A 20,968-nucleotide genomic window follows, 5' to 3' on the forward strand; every position below is an offset into this window, starting at 1 on the left:
TCGATTTGACCTCAAATAACGAGCTTTAACGCATTTTCACGATAATCAGGAGTTTCGGCGAATCTTTGGTTTACGGCACACCGGCACCCCCAAATGTCTTCCGTTGGTGCTCAAATTTTGCGTGGCCGCTTTATCGACCCCAGGAACTTTCTATGCGATTTCCGGAGAATTTTGTTCGGGACCCCGGAATCCAGAAAAACCGTGTATTATACACTTCAATTTCGGCCGTTCGGGAGGTCGTGCAGGACCGGTTTCTTTTTCTCCTGTTTTTCAATCACGCGTCCTACCTCATTCCAGGAGTTAACTTTGTTCGATTTGACCTCAAATAACGAGCTTTAACGCATTTTCACGATAATCAGGAGTTTCGGCGAATCTTTGGTTTACGCTTTGCACCGGCACCCCCAAATGTCTTCCGTTGGTGCTCAAATTTTGCGTGGCCGCTTTATCGACCCCAGGAACTTTCTATGCGATTTCAGGAGAATTTTGTTCGGGACCGGAATCCGAAAAACCGTGTATTATACACTTCAATTTCAGCCGTTCGGGAGGTCGTATTGGACCTGGTTTCTTTTTCTCCCTGTTTTTCAATCACGCGTCCTACCTCATTCCAGGAGTTAACCTGTTCGATTTCAGCCTCAAATAACGAGCTTTAACGCATTTTTCACGATAATCAGAGTTTCGGCGAATCTTTGGTTTCGCTGCACACCGGCACCCCCAAATGTCTTCCGTTGGTGCTCAAATTTTGCGTGGCCGCTTTATCGACCCCAGGAACTTTCTATGCGATTTCAGGAGAATTTTGTTCGGGACCGGAATCCGAAAAAGCCGTGTATTATACACTTCAATTTCGGCCGTTCGGGAGGTCGTCGGACCGGTTTCTTTTTCTCCTGTTTTTCAATCACGCGTCCTACCTCATTCCAGGAGTTAACTTTGTTCGATTTCGACCTCAAATAACGAGCTTTAACGCATTTTTCACGATAATCAGGAGTTTCGGCGAATCTTTGGTTTCGGCACACCGGCACCCCCAAATGTCTTCCGTTGGTGCTCAAATTTTGCGTGGCCGCTTTATCGACCCCAGGAACTTTCTATGCGATTTCAGGAGAATTTTGTTCGGGACCGGAATCCGAAAAACCGTGTATTATACACTTCAATTTCAGCCGTTCGGGAGGTCGTCAGGACCGGTTTCTTTTTCTCCTGTTTTTCAATCACGCGTCCTACCTCATTCCGGGAGTTAACTTTGTTCGATTTGACCTCAAATAACGAGCTTTAACGCATTTTCACGATATCAGGAGTTTCGGCGAATCTTTGGTTTACGCTTTGCACACCGGCACCCCCAAATGTCTTCCGTTGGTGCTCAAATTTTGCGTGGCCGCTTTATCGACCCCAGGAACTTTCTATGCGATTTCAGGAGAATTTTGTTAGGGACCGGAATCCGAAAAACCGTGTATTATACACTTCAATTTCAGCCGTTCGGGAGGTCGTGCGGACCGGTTTCTTTTTCTCCTGTTTTTCAATCACGCGTCCTACCTCATTCCAGGAGTTAACTTTGTTCGATTTGACCTCAAATAACGAGCTTTAACGCATTTTCACGATAATCAGGAGTTTCGGCGAATCTTTGGTTTACGGCACACCGGCACCCCAAATGTCTTCCGTTGGTGCTCAAATTTTGCGTGGCCGCTTTATCTGACCCCAGGAACTTTCTATGCGATTTCGGAGAATTTTGTTCGGGACCGGAATCCGAAAAGCCGTGTATTATACACTTCAATTTCGGCCGTTCGGGAGGTCGTCGGACCGGTTTCTTTTTCTCCTGTTTTTCAATCACGCGTCCTACCTCATTCCAGGAGTTAACTTTGTTCGATTTGACCTCAAATAACGAGCTTTAACGCATTTTCACGATAATCAGGAGTTTCGGCGAATCTTTGGTTTCGCACACCGGCACCCCAAATGTCTTCCGTTGGTGCTCAAATTTTGCGTGGCCGCTTTATCTGACCCCAGGAACTTTCTATGCGATTTCGGAGAATTTTGTTCGGGACCGGAATCCGAAAAACCGTGTATTATACACTTCAATTTCAGCCGTTCGGGAGGTCGTGCGGACCGGTTTCTTTTTCTCCTGTTTTTCAATCACGCGTCCTACCTCATTCCAGGAGTTAACTTTGTTCGATTTCGACCTCAAATAACGAGCTTTAACGCATTTTCACGATAATCAGGAGTTTCGGCGAATCTTTGGTTTACGCACACCGGCACCCCCAAATGTCTTCCGTTGGTGCTCAAATTTTGCGTGGCCGCTTTATCGACCCCAGGAACTTTCTATGCGATTTCCGGAGAATTTTGTTCGGGACCCCGGAATCCAGAAAAACCGTGTATTATACACTTCAATTTCGGCCGTTCGGGAGGTCGTCGGACCGGTTTCTTTTTCTCCTGTTTTTCAATCACGCGTCCTACCTCATTCCAGGAGTTAACTTTGTTCGATTTGACCTCAAATAACGAGCTTTAACGCATTTTCACGATAATCCGAGTTTCGGCGAATCTTTGGTTTCGGCACACCGGCACCCCCAAATGTCTTCCGTTGGTGCTCAAATTTTGCGTGGCCGCTTTATCGACCCCAGGAACTTTCTATGCGATTTCAGGAGAATTTTGTTCGGGACCGGAATCCGAAAAAGCCGTGTATTATACACTTCAATTTCGGTAGTTCGGGAGGTCGTCGGACCGGTTTCTTTTTTCTCCTGTTTTTCAATCACGCGTCCTACCTCATTCCAGGAGTTAACTTTGTTCGATTTGACCTCAAATAACGAGCTTTAACGCATTTTCACGATAATCAGGAGTTTCGGCGAATCTTTGGTTTCGCACACCGGCACCCCCAAATGTCTTCCGTTGGTGCTCAAATTTTGCGTGGCGCTTTATCGACCCCGGGAACTTTCTATGCGATTTCGGAGAATTTTGTTCGGGACCGGAATCCGAAAAACCGTGTATTATACACTTCAATTTCAGCCGTTCGGGAGGTCGTCAGGACCGGTTTTTTTTCTCCTGTTTTTCAATCACGCGTCCTACCTCATTCCAGGAGTTAACTTTGTTCGATTTGACCTCAAATAACGAGCTTTAACGCATTTTCACGATAATCAGGAGTTTCGGCGAATCTTTGGTTTACGCACTGCCGGCACCCCCAAATGTCTTCCGTTGGTGCTCAAATTTTGCGTGGCCGCTTTATCGACCCCAGGAACTTTCTATGCGATTTCAGGAGAATTTTGTTCGGGACCGGAATCCGAAAAACCGTGTATTATACACTTCAATTTCAGCCGTTCGGGAGGTCGTCCGGACCGGTTTCTTTTTCTCCTGTTTTTCAATCACGCGTCCTACCTCATTCCAGGAGTTAACTTTGTTCGATTTGACCTCAAATAACGAGCTTTAACGCATTTTCACGATAATCAGGAGTTTCGGCGAATCTTTGGTTTACGGCACACCGGCACCCCCAAATGTCTTCCGTTGGTGCTCAAATTTTGCGTGGCCGCTTTATCGACCCCAGGAACTTTCTATGCGATTTACGGAGAATTTTGTTAGGGACCGGAATCCGAAAAGCCGTGTATTATACACTTCAATTTCGGCCGTTCGGGAGGTCGTAAATCCGGACCGGTTTCTTTTTCTCCTGTTTTTCAATCACGCGTCCTACCTCATTCCAGGAGTTAACTTTTTGTTCGATTTCGACCTCAAATAACGAGCTTTAACGCATTTTCACGATAATCAGGAGTTTCGGCGAATCTTTGGTTTCGCACACCGGCACCCCCAAATGTCTTCCGTTGGTGCTCAAATTTTGCGTGGCCGCTTTATCGACCCCAGGAACTTTCTATGCGATTTCAGGAGAATTTTGTTAGGGACCGAGAATCCGAAAAACCGTGTATTATACACTTCAATTTCGGCCGTTCGGGAGGTCGTCGGACCGGTTTCTTTTTCTCCTGTTTTTCAATCACGCGTCCTACCTCATTCCAGGAGTTAACTGTTCGATTTGACCTCAAATAACGAGCTTTAACGCATTTTCACGATAATCAGGAGTTTCGGCGAATCTTTGGTTTCGCTGCACACCGGCACCCCAAATGTCTTCCGTTGGTGCTCAAATTTTGCGTGGCCGCTTTATCTGACCCCAGGAACTTTCTATGCGATTTCGGAGAATTTTGTTCGGGACCCGGAATCAGAAAAAGCCGTGTATTATACACTTCAATTTCGGCCGTTCGGGAGGTCGTCGGACCGGTTTCTTTTTCTCCTGTTTTTCAATCACGCGTCCTACCTCATTCCGGGAGTTAACTTTGTTCGATTTGACCTCAAATAACGAGCTTTAACGCATTTTCACGATAATCCGAGTTTCGGCGAATCTTTGGTTTACGGCACACCGGCACCCCCAAATGTCTTCCGTTGGTGCTCAAATTTTGCGTGGCCGCTTTATCGACCCCAGGAACTTTCTATGCGATTTCCGGAGAATTTTGTTCGGGACCCCGGAATCCAGAAAAACCGTGTATTATACACTTCAATTTCGGCCGTTCGGGAGGTCGTCCGGACCGGTTTCTTTTTCTCCTGTTTTTCAATCACGCGTCCTACCTCATTCCAGGAGTTAACTTTGTTCGATTTGACCTCAAATAACGAGCTTTAACGCATTTTCACGATAATCAGGAGTTTCGGCGAATCTTTGGTTTTACGGCACACCGGCACCCCAAATGTCTTCCGTTGGTGCTCAAATTTTGCGTGGCCGCTTTATCTGACCCCAGGAACTTTCTATGCGATTTCGGAGAATTTTGTTCCGGGACCCCGGAATCCCGAAAAACCGTGTATTATACACTTCAATTTGGCCGTTCGGGAGGTCGTCCGGACCGGTTTCTTTTTCTCCTGTTTTTCAATCACGCGTCCTACCTCATTCCAGGAGTTAACTGTTCGATTTGACCTCAAATAACGAGCTTTAACGCATTTTCACGATAATCAGGAGTTTCGGCGAATCTTTGGTTTACGGCACACCGGCACCCCCAAATGTCTTCCGTTGGTGCTCAAATTTTGCGTGGCCGCTTTATCGACCCCAGGAACTTTCTATGCGATTTCAGGAGAATTTTGTTCGGGACCGGAATCAGAAAAACCGTGTATTATACACTTCAATTTCGGTAGTTCGGGAGGTCGTCGGACCGGTTTTTTTTTCTCCTTGTTTTTCAATCACGCGTCCTACCTCATTCCAGGAGTTAACTTTGTTCGATTTGACCTCAAATAACGAGCTTTAACGCATTTTCACGATAATCAGGAGTTTCGGCGAATCTGGTTTACGCACACCGGCACCCCCAAATGTCTTCCGTTGGTGCTCAAATTTTGCGTGGCCACTTTATCGACCCCGGGAACTTTCTATGCGATTTCGGAGAATTTTGTTCGGGACCGGAATCCCGAAAAACCGTGTATTATACACTTCAATTTCGGCCGTTCGGGAGTCGTGCGGACCGGTTTCTTTTTCTCCTGTTTTTCAATCACGCGTCCTACCTCATTCCAGGAGTTAACTTTGATTTCAGCCTCAAATAACGAGCTTTAACACATTTTCACGATAATCAGAGTTTCGGCGAATCTTTGGTTTCGGCACACCGGCACCCCAAATGTCTTCCGTTGGTGCTCAAATTTTGCGTGGCCGCTTTATCTGACCCCAGGAACTTTCTATGCGATTTCGGAGAATTTTGTTCCGGAATCCCGAAAAACCGTGTATTATACACTTCAATTTCGGCCGTTCGGGAGGTCGTCCGGACCGGTTTCTTTTTCTCCTGTTTTTCAATCACGCGTCCTACCTCATTCCAGGAGTTAACCTGTTCGATTTGAGCCTCAAATAACGAGCTTTAACGCATTTTTCACGATAATCAGGAGTTTCGGCGAATCTTTGGTTTCGGCACACCGGCACCCCAAATGTCTTCCGTTGGTGCTCAAATTTTGCGTGGCCGCTTTATCTGACCCCAGGAACTTTCTATGCGATTTCGGAGAATTTTGTTCGGGACCGGAATCCGAAAAACCGTGTATTATACACTTCAATTTCAGCCGTTCGGGAGGTCGTCTGGACCGGTTTCTTTTTCTCCTGTTTTTCAATCACGCGTCCTACCTCATTCCAGGAGTTAACTTTGTTCGATTTCAGACCTCAAATAACGAGCTTTAACGCATTTTCACGATAATCAGGAGTTTCGGCGAATCTTTGGTTTCGGCACACCGGCACCCCAAATGTCTTCCGTTGGTGCTCAAATTTTGCGTGGCCGCTTTATCTGACCCCAGGAACTTTCTATGCGATTTCGGAGAATTTTGTTCGGGACCGGAATCCGAAAAACCGTGTATTATACACTTCAATTTCAGCCGTTCGGGAGGTCGTGCGGACCGGTTTCTTTTTCTCCTGTTTTTCAATCACGCGTCCTACCTCATTCCAGGAGTTAACTGTTCGATTTGACCTCAAATAACGAGCTTTAACGCATTTTCACGATAATCAGGAGTTTCGGCGAATGCGGGTTTCGCACACCGGCACCCCCAAATGTCTTCCGTTGGTGCTCAAATTTTGCGTGGCCGCTTTATCGACCCCAGGAACTTTCTATGCGATTTCCGGAGAATTTTGTTCGGGACCCCGGAATCCAGAAAAACCGTGTATTATACACTTCAATTTCGGCCGTTCGGGAGGTCGTCGGACCGGTTTCTTTTTCTCCTGTTTTTCAATCACGCGTCCTACCTCATTCCAGGAGTTAACTTTGTTCGATTTGACCTCAAATAACGAGCTTTAACGCATTTTTCCACGATAATCAGAGTTTCGGCGAATCTTTGGTTTACGCACACCGGCACCCCCAAATGTCTTCCGTTGGTGCTCAAATTTTGCGTGGCCGCTTTATCGACCCCAGGAACTTTCTATGCGATTTCCGGAGAATTTTGTTCGGGACCCCGGAATCCAGAAAAACCGTGTATTATACACTTCAATTTCGGCCGTTCGGGAGGTCGTGCGGACCGGTTTCTTTTTCTCCTGTTTTTCAATCACGCGTCCTACCTCATTCCAGGAGTTAACTTTGTTCGATTTGACCTCAAATAACGAGCTTTAACGCATTTTCACGATAATCAGGAGTTTCGGCGAATCTTTGGTTTTACGGCACACCGGCACCCCAAATGTCTTCCGTTGGTGCTCAAATTTTGCGTGGCCACTTTATCTGACCCCAGGAACTTTCTATGCGATTTCCGGAGAATTTTGTTCGGGACCGGAATCCGGCGTGTATTATACACTTCAATTTCGGTAGTTCGGAGGTCGTCAGGACGTTTCTTTTTCTCCTGTTTTTCAATCACGCGTCCTACCTCATTCCAGGAGTTAACTGTTCGATTTGACCTCAAATAACGAGCTTTAACGCATTTTTCACGATAATCAGGAGTTTCGGCGAATCTTTGGTTTCGGCACACCGGCACCCCCAAATGTCTTCCGTTGGTGCTCAAATTTTGCGTGGCCGCTTTATCGACCCCAGGAACTTTCTATGCGATTTCCGGAGAATTTTGTTAGGGACCGGAATCCGAAAAACCGTGTATTATACACTTCAATTTTAGCCGTTCGGGAGGTCGTCTGGGACCGGTTTCTTTTTCTCCTGTTTTTCAATCACGCGTCCTACCTCATTCCAGGAGTTAACTTTGTTCGATTTGACCTCAAATAACGAGCTTTAACGCATTTTCACGATAATCAGGAGTTTCGGCGAATCTTTGGTTTTCGGCACACCGGCACCCCCAAATGTCTTCCGTTGGTGCTCAAATTTTGCGTGGCCGCTTTATCGACCCAGGGAACTTTCTATGCGATTTCGGAGAATTTTGTTCGGGACCGGAATCCCGAAAAACCGTGTATTATACACTTCAATTTCGGCCGTTCGGGAGGTCGTGCAGGACCGGTTTCTTTTTCTCCTGTTTTTCAATCACGCGTCCTACCTCATTCCAGGAGTTAACTTTGTTCGATTTGACCTCAAATAACGAGCTTTAACGCATTTTCACGATAATCAGGAGTTTCGGCGAATCTTTGGTTTACGCACACCGGCACCCCCAAATGTCTTCCGTTGGTGCTCAAATTTTGCGTGGCCACTTTATCAGACCCCAGGAACTTGCTATGCGATTTCCGGAGAATTTTGTTCTGGGACCCCGGAATCCCGAAAAACCGTGTATTATACACTTCAATTTCAGCCGTTCGGGAGGTCGTCTTGGACCCGTTTTTTTTCTCCTGTTTTTCAATCACGCGTCCTACCTCATTCCAGGAGTTAACTTTGTTCGATTTGACCTCAAATAACGAGCTTTACGCGCATTTTCACGATAATCAGGAGTTTCGGCGAATTTGGTTTCGCACACCGGCACCCCCAAATGTCTTCCGTTGGTGCTCAAATTTTGCGTGGCCACTTTATCGACCCCGGGAACTTTCTATGCGATTTCGGAGAATTTTGTTCGGGACCGGAATCCCGAAAAACCGTGTATTATACACTTCAATTTCGGCCGTTCGGGAGGTCGTCTGGGACCGGTTTCTTTTTCTCCTGTTTTTCAATCACGCGTCCTACCTCATTCCAGGAGTTAACTGTTCGATTTGACCTCAAATAACGAGCTTTAACGCATTTTCACGATAATCAGGAGTTTCGGCGAATCTTTGGTTTCGCACACCGGCACCCCCAAATGTCTTCCGTTGGTGCTCAAATTTTGCGTGGCCGCTTTATCTGACCCCAGGAACTTTCTATGCGATTTCCGGAGAATTTTGTTCCGGGACCCCGGAATCCTGAAAAACCGTGTATTATACACTTCAATTTCAGCCGTTGAGGTCGTGCAGGACCGTTTCTTTTTCTCCTGTTTTTCAATCACGCGTCCTACCTCATTCCAGGAGTTAACTTTGTTCGATTTGACCTCAAATAACGAGCTTTAACGCATTTTCACGATAATCAGGAGTTTCGGCGAATCTTTGGTTTCGCACACCGGCACCCCCAAATGTCTTCCGTTGGTGCTCAAATTTTGCGTGGCCACTTTATCGACCCCGGGAACTTTCTATGCGATTTCGGAGAATTTTGTTCGGGACCGGAATCCGAAAAAAGTGTATTATACACTTCAATTTCGGCCGTTCGGGAGGTCGTACAGGACCCGGTTTTTTTTCTCCCTGTTTTTCAATCACGCGTCCTACCTCATTCCAGGAGTTAAACTTTGTTCGATTTCGACCTCAAATAACGAGCTTTAACGCATTTTCACGATAATCAGGAGTTTCGGCGAATCTTTGGTTTCGCACACCGGCACCCCCAAATGTCTTCCGTTGGTGCTCAAATTTTTTGTGGCCACTTTATCGACCCGGGAACTTTCTATGCGATTTCCGGAGAATTTTGTTCGGGACCCCGGAATCCCGAAAAACCGTGTATTATACACTTCAATTTCGGCCGTTCGGAGGTCGTCTTGGACCCGATTTCTTTTTCTCCTGTTTTTCAATCACGCGTCCTACCTCATTCCAGGAGTTAACTGTTCGATTTGACCTCAAATAACGAGCTTTAACGCATTTTCACGATAATCTGAGTTTCGGCGAATCTTGGTTTCGGCACACCGGCACCCCAAATGTCTTCCGTTGGTGCTCAAATTTTGCGTGGCCACTTTATCTGACCCCAGGAACTTTCTATGCGATTTCCGGAGAATTTTGTTCCGGAATCCCGAAAAACCGTGTATTATACACTTCAATTTCGGCCGTTCGGGAGGTCGTCTTGGACCGGTTTCTTTTTCTCCTGTTTTTCAATCACGCGTCCTACCTCATTCCAGGAGTTAACTTTGTTCGATTTGACCTCAAATAACGAGCTTTAACGCATTTTCACGATAATCAGGGGTTTCGGCGAATCTTTGGTTTCGCACACCGGCACCCCAAATGTCTTCCGTTGGTGCTCAAATTTTGCGTGTCCGCTTTATCTGACCCCTGGAACTTTCTATGCGATTTCCGGAGAATTTTGTTCCGGAATCCCGAAAAACAGTGTATTATACACTTCAATTTCGGCCGTTCGGGGAGGTCGTCTGGACCCGGTTTCTTTTTCTCCTGTTTTTCAATCACGCGTCCTACCTCATTCCAGGAGTTAACTGTTCGATTTCAGACCTCAAATAACGAGCTTTAACGCATTTTCACGATAATCAGGAGTTTCGGCGAATCTTTGGTTTCGCACACCGGCACCCCAAATGTCTTCCGTTGGTGCTCAAATTTTGCGTGGCCGCTTTATCGACCCCAGGAACTTTCTATGCGATTTCCGGAGAATTTTGTTAGGGACCGGAATCCCGAAAAACCGTGTATTATACACTTCAATTTCGGCCGTTCGGAGGTAGGTCGTACCAGGACCGATTTCTTTTTCTCCTGTTTTTCAATCACGCGTCCTACCTCATTCCAGGAGTTAACTGTTTCGATTTGACCTCAAATAACGAGCTTTAACGCATTTTCACGATAATCCGAGTTTCGGCGAATCTTTGGTTTTACGGCACACCAAGCACACCCCAAATGTCTTCCGTTGGTGCTCAAATTTTTCGTGGCCACTTTATCGACCCCGGGAATTTTCTATGCGATTTCGGAGAATTTTGTTAGGGACCGGAATCCCGAAAAAACCGTGTCTTATACACTTCAATTTCAGCCGTTCGGGAGGAGGTCGTCTTGGACCCGATTTCTTTTTCTCCTGTTTTTCAATCACGCGTCCTACCTCTTTCCAGGAGTTAACTGTTCGATTTGACCTCAAATAACGAGCTTTAACGCATTTTCACGATAATCAGGAGTTTCGGCGAATCTTTGGTTTCACTGCACACCGGCACCCCAAATGTCTTCCGTTGGTGCTCAAATTTTGCGTGGCCACTTTATCTGACCCCGGGAACTTTCTATGCGATTTCCGGAGAATTTTGTTCGGGACCCCGGAATCCCGAAAAACCGTGTATTATACACTTAAATTTGGCCGTTCGAGAGGTCGTACGGACCGGTTTCTTTTTCTCCTGTTTTTCAATCACGCGTCCTACCTCATTCCAGGAGTTAACTTTGTTCGATTTGACCTCAAATAACTAGCTTTAACGCATTTTCACGATAATCAGGAGTTTCGGCGAATCTTTGGTTTCGCACACCGGCACCCCCAAATGTCTTCCGTTGGTGCTCAAATTTTGCGTGGCCGCTTTATCGACCCCAGGAACTTTCTATGCGATTTCAGGAGAATTTTGTTCGGGACCGGAATCCGAAAAACAGTGTATTATATACTTCAATTTCGGCCGTTCGGGAGGTAAATGCCGGACCGATTTCTTTTTCTCCTGTTTTTCAATCACGCGTCCTAGCTCATTTCAGGAGTTAACCTGTTCGATTTTAACCTCAAATAACGAGCTTTAACGTATTTTCACGATAATCAGTTTCGGCGAATCTTGGTTTTCGCACACCGGCACCCCAAATGTCTTCCGTTGGTGCTCAAATTTTCGTGGCCGCTTTATCTGACCCCAGGAACTTTCTATGCGATTTAGGAGAATTTTGTTCGGGACCCGAATCCCGAAAAACCGTGTCTTATACACTTCAATTTCGGCCGTTAGGAGGTCGTCTTGGACTCGATTTCTTTTTCTCCTGTTTTTCAATCACGCGTCCTACCTCTTTCCAGGAGTTAACCTGTTCGATTTCAACCTCAAATAACGAGCTTTAACGCATTTTCACGATAATCAGGAGTTTCGGCGAATCTTTGGTTTCGCACACCGGCACCCCCAAATGTCTTCCGTTGGTGCTCAAATTTTGCGTGGCCACTTTATCGGACCCCAGGAACTTTCTATGCGATTTCCGGAGAATTTTGTTCGGGACCGGAATCCCAGAAAAACCGTGTATTATACACTTCAATTTCGACCGTTCGAGAGGTAAATGGGACCGGTTTCTTTTTCTCCTGTTTTTCAATCACGCGTCCTACCTCATTCCAGGAGTTATCTGTTCGATTTGACCTCAAATAACGAGCTTTAACGCATTTTTCACGATAATCAGGAGTTTTCGGCGAATCTTGGTTTTCGGCACAGGCACCCCCAAATGTCTTCCGTTGGTGCTCAAATTTTGCGTGGCCGCTTTATCGACCCAGGATCTTTCAATGCGATTTCAGGAGAATTTTGTTCGGGACCAAACCGTGTATTATACACTTCAATTTCGGTAGTTCGGGAGGTCGTCGGGACCGGTTTCTTTTTCTCCTGTTTTTCAATCACGCGTCCTACCTCATTCCAGGAGTTAACTGTTCGATTTGACCTCAAATAACGAGCTTTAACGCATTTTCACGATAATCAGGAGTTTCGGCGAATCTTTGGTTTCGCACACCGGCACCCCAAATGTCTTCCGTTGGTGCTCAAATTTTGCGTGGCCGCTTTATCTGACCCCAGGAACTTTCTATGCGATTTCAGGAGAATTTTGTTCGGGACCGGAATCCCGAAAAAAACCGTGTATTATAAACCTCAATTTCGGCCGTTCGGGAGGTCGTCAGGACCCGATTTAATTTTCTCCTGTTTTTCAATCACGCGTCCTACCTCATTCCAGGAGTTAACTTTGTTCGATTTCGACCTCAAATAACGAGCTTTAACGTATTTTCACGATAATCAGGAGTTTCGGCGAATCTTGGTTTTCGCACACCGGCACCCCAAATGTCTTCCGTTGGTGCTCAAATTTTTCGTGGCCACTTTATCCGACCCCAGGAACTTTCTATGCGATTTCCGGAGAATTTTGTTCCGGGACCCCGGAATCCCGAAAAACCGTGTATTATACACTTCAATTTCGTATTGTTCGGAGGTAAATCTTGGACTCGATTTCTTTTTCTCCTGTTTTTCAATCACGCGTCCTACCTCTTTCCAGGAGTTAAACTGTTCGATTTGACCTCAAATAACGAGCTTTAACGCATTTTTCACGATAATCGAGTTTGGCGAATCTTTGGTTTCGCACACCGGCACCCCCAAATGTCTTCCGTTGGTGCTCAAATTTTGCGTGGCCACTTTATCGGACCCCAGGAACTTTCTATGCGATTTCCGGAGAATTTTGTTCCGGAATCCCGAAAAACCGTGTATTATACACTTCAATTTCGGCCGTTCGAGAGGTCGTCAGGACCGGTTTCTTTTTCTCCTGTTTTTCAATCACGCGTCCTACCTCATTCCAGGAGTTATCCTGTTCGATTTCAGCCTCAAATAACGAGCTTTAACGCATTTTCACGATAATCCGAGTTTCGGCGAATCTTTGGTTTTTACACACCGGCACCCCCAAATGTCTTCCGTTGGTGCTCAAATTTTGCGTGGCCGCTTTATCGACCCCAGGAACTTTCTATGCGATTTCCGGAGAATTTTGTTAGGGACCAAACCGTGTGTTATACACTTCAATTTCGGTAGTTAGGAGGTAAATGCGGCCCGGTTTCTTTTTCTCCTGTTTTTCAATCACGCGTCCTACCTCATTCCAGGAGTTAACACATTCGATTTCACCTCAAATAACGAGCTTTAACGCATTTTCACGATAATCTGAGTTTCGGCGAATCTTTGGTTTCGCACACCGGCACCCCAAATGTCTTCCGTTGGTGCTCAAATTTTGCGTGGCCGCTTTATCGACCCAGGGAACTTTCTATGCGATTTCGGAGAATTTTGTTCGGGACCGAATCCCGAAAAACCGTGTATTATATACCTCAATTTCGGCCGTTCGGGAGGTAAATGCGGACCGATTTAATTTTATCCTGTTTTTCAATCACGCGTCCTACCTCATTCCAGGAGTTAACTGTTCGATTTGACCTCAAATAACGAGCTTTAACGTATTTTCACGATAATCCGAGTTTCGGCGAATCTTTGGTTTGTGGACACCGTCACCCACAAATGTCTTCCGTTGGTGCTCAAACTTGCGTGGCCGCTTTATCTGACCCGAGGAACTTTCTATGTGATTCCCGGAGAATTTTGTTCGGGACCGGTATCCGAAAAACCGTGTATTATACACTTCAATTTGGTAGTTCGAGAGGTAAATCTAGGACCGGTTTTTTTTTCTCCTGTTTTCAATCACGCGTCCTACCTCATTCCGGGAGTTATCTGTTCGATTTCACCTCAAATAACGAGCTTTAACGCATTTTTCACGATAATCGAGTTTCGGCGAATTTGGTTTTCGCACACCCGCACCCCCAAATGTCTTCCGTTGGTGCTCAAATTTTGCGTGGCCGCTTTATCTGACCCCGGGAACTTTCTATGCGATTTCCGGAGAATTTTGTTCCGGAATCCCGAAAAACCGTGTATTATACACTTCAATTTCGGCCGTTCGGAGGTAAATCGGGCCCGGTTTCTTTTTTCTCCTGTTTTTCAATCACGCGTCCTACCTCATTCCAGGAGTTAACTTTGTTCGATTTGACCTCAAATAACGAGCTTTAACGCATTTTCACGATAATCTGAGTTTCGGCGAATCTTTGGTTTTGTGGCACACCGTCACCCACAAATGTCTTCCGTTGGTGCTCAAACTTGCGTGGCCGCTTTATCTGACCCGAGGAACTTTCTATGTGATTCCCGGAGAATTTTGTTCAGGACCCGAAATCCCGAAAAACCGTGTATTATACACTTGATTTGATCGTTCGGAAGGTCGTACGGGACCTTGTTTCTTTTTCTCCTGTTTTTCAATCACGCGTCCGAGCTCATTTCAGGAATCAACTTTGTTCGATTTGACCTCAAATAACGATTTTAACACATTTTTCACGATAATCGAGTTTCGGCGAATCTTTGGTTTGTGGCACACCGTCACACCAAAATGTCATCCGTTGGTGCTCAAACTTTGCGTGGCCGCTTTATCTGACCCGAGGAACTTTATATGTGATTTCCGGAGAATTTTGTTCGGGACCCGGAATCCAGAAAAACCGTGTATTATACACTTCAACTTCGTAGCCGTTCGGAAGGTCGTACAGGACCCTGTTTCTTTTTCTCCTTGTTTTTCAATCACGCGTCGGAGCTCATTTCAGGAATCAACTTTGTTCGATTTCGGGAATCGGCTGTACGATTTCGGCCTCAAATAACGAGCTTTAACACATTTTCACGATAATCCGAGTTTCGGCGAATGCTTGTTTGTGGCACACCGGCACCCCCAAATGTCTCCCGTTGGTGCTCAAACTTTGTGTGGCCGCTTTATCTGACCCGAGGAACTTTATTTGTGATTTCCGGTGAATTTTGTTCCGTGACCTCGGAATCTGAAAAACCGTGTATTATTATACACTTCAATTTGCCGTTTGGAAGGTAAATCAGGACCTGTTTCTTTTTCTCCTGTTTTTCAATCACGCGTCCGAGCTCATTTCAGGAATCAACCTGTTCGATTTCAGGAATCAACCTGTTCGATTTCAGCCTCAAATAACGAGCTTTAACACATTTTTCACGATAATCCGAATTTCGGCGAATGCTGGTTTGTGGCACACCGTCACCCACAAATGTCTTCCGTTGGTGCTCAAACTTGCGTGGCCGCTTTATCTGACCCGAGGAACTTTCGATGTGATTTCCGTAGAATTTTGTTCTGGGACCCCGGAATCCCGAAAAACCGTGTATTACACTTCAATTTCTGCCGTTCGGAAGGTCGTACCGGACCCTGTTTCTTTTTCTCCCTGTTTTTCAATCACGCGTCGGAGCTTATTTCAGGAATCAACGTGTTCGATTTTAGGAATCAACCTGTTCGATTTCAGCCTCAAATAACGAGCTTTAACACATTTTTCACGATAATCCGAGTTTCGGCGAATGCTGGTTTATGGCACACCGGCACCCCCAAATGTCTTCCGTTGGTGCTCAAACTTTGCGTGGCCGCTTTATCGACCCGAGGAACTTTCTATGTGATTTTCGGAGAATTTTGTTCCGTGACCTCGGAATCCCGAAAAACCGTGTATTATTCACTTCAATTTCGGCCCGTTTGGAAGGTCGTACCGGACCATGTTTCTTTTTCTCCCGTTTTTCAATCACGCGTCCGAGCTCATTTCAGGAATCAACCTGTTCGATTTCAGGAATTAACTGTTCGATTTGACCTCAAATAACGAGCTTTAACACATTTTCACGATAATTCGAGTTTCGGCGAATCTTTGGTTTTGTGGCACACCGTCGCCCACAATTGTCTTCCGTTAGTGCTCAAACTTTGCGTGGCCGCTTTATCTGACCCGAGGAACTTTCTATGTGATTTAGGAAAATTGCATTCGTGACCGGAATCCGAAAAACCGTGTATTATTATACACTTCAATTTCACCGTTTGGAAGGTTGTCGGACCCTGTTTCTTTTTCTCCTCTTTTTCAATCACGCGTCCGAGCTCATTTCGGGAATTAACTGTTCGATTTCAGGAATCAACTGTTCGATTTCGGCCTCAAATAACGAGCTTTAACACATTTTTCACGATAATTCGAGTTTGGCGAATCTTTGGTTTGTGGCACACCGTCACCCCCAAATGTCTTCCGTTGGTGCTCAAACTTTGCGTGGCCGCTTTATCTCACCCGAGGAACTTTCTATGTGATTTCGGAGAATTTTGTTCCCGGAATCCCGAAAAACCGTGTATTATACACTTCAATTTGACCGTTCGGAAGGTCGACAGGACCTGTTTCTTTTTCTCCCTGTTTTTCAATCACGCGTCCGAGCACATTTCAGGAATCAACCCGTTCGATTTCAGGAATCAGCCTGTACGATTTCAGCATCAAATAACGAGCTTTAACACATTTTTGACGATAATTCGAGTTTCGGCGAATGCTGGTTTGTGGCACACCGTCACACCCAAATGTCTTCCGTTGGTACTCAAACTTTGCGTGTCCGCTTTATCTGACCCGAGGAACTTTATATGTGATTTCCGGAGAATTTTGTTCGGGACCGGAATCCGAAAAACCGTGTATTCTACACTTCAACTTGTACCGTTCGGAAGGTAAACCGGACCCCTGTTTCTTTTTCTCCTGTTTTTCAAACACGCGTCCGAGCTCATTTCAGAAATCAACTGTCAATGTCGGGAATCAACTTTGTTCGATTTGACCTCAAATAACGAGCTTTAACACATTTTTCACGATAATCCGAGTTTCGGCGAATGTTAGTTTGTGGCACACCGGCACCCCCAAATGTCTTCCGTTGGTGCTCAAACTTTGTGTGGCCGCTTTATCTGACCCGAAGAACTTTCTTTGTGATTTCCGAAGAATTTTGTTCCGTGACCGGAATCTGAAAAAAGCAGTGTATTATTATACACTTCAATTTGTAGTTTGGAAGGTCGTCAGGACCTGTTTCTTTTTTCTCCTGTTTTTCAATCACGCGTCCGAGCTCATTTCAGGAATCAACCTGTTCGATTTCAGGAATCAACTGTTCGATTTGACCTCAAATAACGAGCTTTAACACATTTTCATGATAATCCGAGTTTCGGCGAATCTTTGGTTTGTGGCACACCGTCACCCACAAATGTCTTCCGTTGGTGCTCAAACTTGCGTGGCCGCTTTATCGAGTGAGGAACTTTCTATGTGATTTCCGGAGAATTTTGTTCCGGGACCGGAATCCCGAAAAACCGTGTATTATACACTTCAATTTGGTAGTTCGGAAGGTCGTCAGGACCCTGTTTCTTTTTCTCCTGTTTTTCAATCACGCGTCCGAGCTCATTTCAGGAATCAACCTGTTCGATTTCAGGAATCAACCTGTTCGATTTCAGCCTCAAATAACGAGCTTTAACACATTTTTCACGATAATCCGAGTTTCGGCGAATGCTGGTTTTTGGCACACCGTCACCCACAAATGTCTTCCGTTGGTGCTCAAACTTGCGTGGCCGCTCTATCTGACTCGAGGAACTTTCTATGTAATTCAGAAGAATTTTGTTCCGGGACCCCGGAATCCCGAAAAACCGTGTATTATTATACACTTCAATTTCAGCCGTTTGGAAGGTCGTACCGGACCCTGTTTCTTTTTCTCCCTGTTTTTCAATCACGCGTCCGAGCTCATTTCAGGAATCAACCTGTTCGATTTCAAGAATTAACCTGTTCGATTTCAGCCTCAAATAACGAGCTTTAACACATTTTTCACGATAATCCGAGTTTCGGCGAATGCAGGTTTGTGGCACACCGTCACCCACAAATGTCTTCCGTTGTTGCTCAAACTTGCGTGGCCGCTTTATCTGACCCAAGGAACTTTCTATGTGATTCAGGAGAATTTTGTTCCGGGACCCCGAAATCCCGAAAAACCGTGTATTATACACTTCAATTTCAGCCGTTCGGAAGGTCGTACAAGACCTTGTTTCTTTTTCTCCCTGTTTTTCAATCACGCGTCCGAGCTCATTTCAGGAATCAACCTGTTCGATTTCAGCCTCAAATAACGAGTTTTAACACATTTTTCACGATAATCCGAGTTTCGGCGAATCTTTGGTTTGTGGCACACCGTCACCCCAAATGTCTTCCGTTGGTGCTCAAACTTTGCGTGGCCGCTTTATCGACCCGAGGAACTTTCTATGTGATTTCCGGAGAATTTTGTTCGGGACCCCGGAATCCCGAAAAACCGTGTATTATACACTTCAATTTCGGCCCGTTCGGAAGGTCGTCTAGGACCCTGTTTCTTTTTCTCCCTATTTTTCAATCACGCGTCCGAGCTCATTTCAGGAATCAACCTGTTCGATTTCAGGAATCAGCCTGTACGATTTCAGGAATCAGCCTGTACGATTTCAGCCTCAAATAACGAGCTTTAACACATTTTTGACGATAATCGAGTTTCGGCGAATCTTTGGTTTGTGGCACACCGTCACACCAAAATGTCATCCGTTGGTGCTCAAACTTTGCGTGGCCGCTTTATCTGACCCGAGGAACTTTATATGTGATTTCCGGAGAATTTTGTTCGGGAATCCCGAAAAACCGTGTATTATACACTTCAACCCGGCCGTTCGGAAGGTCGATCGGACCCTGTTTCTTTTTCTCCTGTTTTTCAATCACGCGTCCGAGCTCATTTCAGGAATCAACCTGTTTGATTTCAGGAATCAACTTGTTCGATTTCGGCCTCAAATAACGAGCTTTAACACATTTTCACGATAATCCAAGTTTTGGCGAATCTTTGGTTTGTAGCACGGCGGCACCCCCAAATGTCTTCCGTTGGTGCTCAAACTTTGTGTGGCCGCTTTATCTGACCTGAGGAACTTTCTATGTGATTTCCGGAGAATTTTGTTCCGGGACCCCGGAATCAAAATAGAAAGTTCCTCGGGTCAGTTAATGCGGCCACGCAAAGTTTGAGCACCAACGGAAGACATTTGGGGTGCTTGTGTGCTACAAACCAAAGATTCGCCAAGCTGGGATTATCGTGAAAAATGTGTTAAAGCTCGTTATTTGAGGCTGAAATCGAACAGCTTGTGTTAGGCCTGGAAATCCGCAGACCTTCCTGATCAGTATCTCACCAGTATCTCACCTGAACCTGACTACTAGGCTGTCAAGATGTCAGGCTATCAGGGCACACGAAGATAGGCGCCAGGCCATGGAGAGGACAATGGTCAAAATATCAGGACGATATTAGACCATATACGCGTGTTATAAAGGGATTATATACGCAGCATTAAATGTGAAGATTATGCAGTAAATGCGATAATTAAGAGAGAAATAATTGGCAATTACTACTGGAAATAATGGAGAATAATCTGCCTTTAATGCCAGATCAAGCAGCCGTTCAAGAGGGAAGCTTATATAAAGAACACTTTGAAGATATTGAGGGCATCTCATTCATACGCAAGAAGAAGCATACACAATACTTAGAGAAATATAAAGATTGTTATAATCATATAATTATTCTCCCAAATAACATAGTGAAATCCTCTCCTGGCTTGGTGCCCGTGGTTTTTTCCCATTCATGGGTTTTCCACGTACAAAATTACTTGTCTTATTGTTATTGTTGTTATTTCATTTACCGCTTATTATTGTACCCTGACGACCTGACCAACAGACTACCTAGAGCTAGTTAACCTTACACAACTCTACCCTGACCTGATTTCGTCATGCGCAAAATCCACACAAAACAATTGGCGCCCACCGTGGGGCATCTAGCTCTTTAAATCCTTTTTTCTTATCTTACAAAAACTCAAAAACCTACAAAAATGGCATAACCCACCGTTGAAAAACAATTGAACGCAGCTCTCCAAAATTTCGCTGAGTTGGAAAGCCTGAAAGAAAAAGTGGCCCAAATCAAGCGTAAATATCGCAATTGAAAGAATCTGAGTCGGCCCTGAAGCAAAAATTGGAAAAAAACCCAAGGGGCAGGCTCTAGATTCCAACCAGGAACCCCGTTTTCATCAATCATTAAGAACATTGATTTTTCCAGTTTTGGCAGCCCAAGTATTCCTAATGCCATTAACGTAGATGGTGATGATGAACCAAAAGATAATGATAAAGAGAAACCTGATGAATCATCAGCAGCCATCATGATGGCAGAAGTTCAGGAGATCAAGAAACTCAACGAAAAATTCGATAAGATACCAGGAGTACCTGCCAGCATGGAAGAAGCTGCCCCTGACAGCTATGCTAATTCGCCTTTCATAGACAAAATAGCAAAAGTAGACCTACCAAATTAGTTCACAATTCCATCCATGAGAGTCTATGATGGAACCACGGATCCACAAAATCACGTGGCTCTTTACAAGCAGAAAATCACGTGGCTCGTTATTTGAGGCTGAAATCGAACAGCTTTAACACATTTTTCACGATAATCCGAGTTTCGGCGAATGCTGGTTTGTGGCACACCGTCCCCCACAAATGTCTTCCTTTGGTGCTCAAACTTTGCGTGGCCGCTTTATCTGACCCGAGGAACTTTCTATGTGATTTCCGGAGAATTTTGTTCCGGGACCCCGGAATCCCGAAAAACCGTGTATTATACACTTCAATTTCAGCCGTTCGGAAGGTCGACTAGGACCCTGTTTCTTTTTCTCCCTGTTTTTCAATCACGCGTCTGAGCTCATTTTAGGAATCAACCTGTTCGATTTCAGCCTCAAATAACGAGCTTTAACACATTTTTCACGATAATCCGAGTTTCGGCGAATGCTGGTTTGTGG

The sequence above is a fragment of the Silene latifolia genome, chromosome 1 (genome assembly GCF_048544455.1).
Source record: "Silene latifolia isolate original U9 population chromosome 1, ASM4854445v1, whole genome shotgun sequence".
Taxonomy (NCBI): Eukaryota; Viridiplantae; Streptophyta; class Magnoliopsida; order Caryophyllales; family Caryophyllaceae; genus Silene; species Silene latifolia.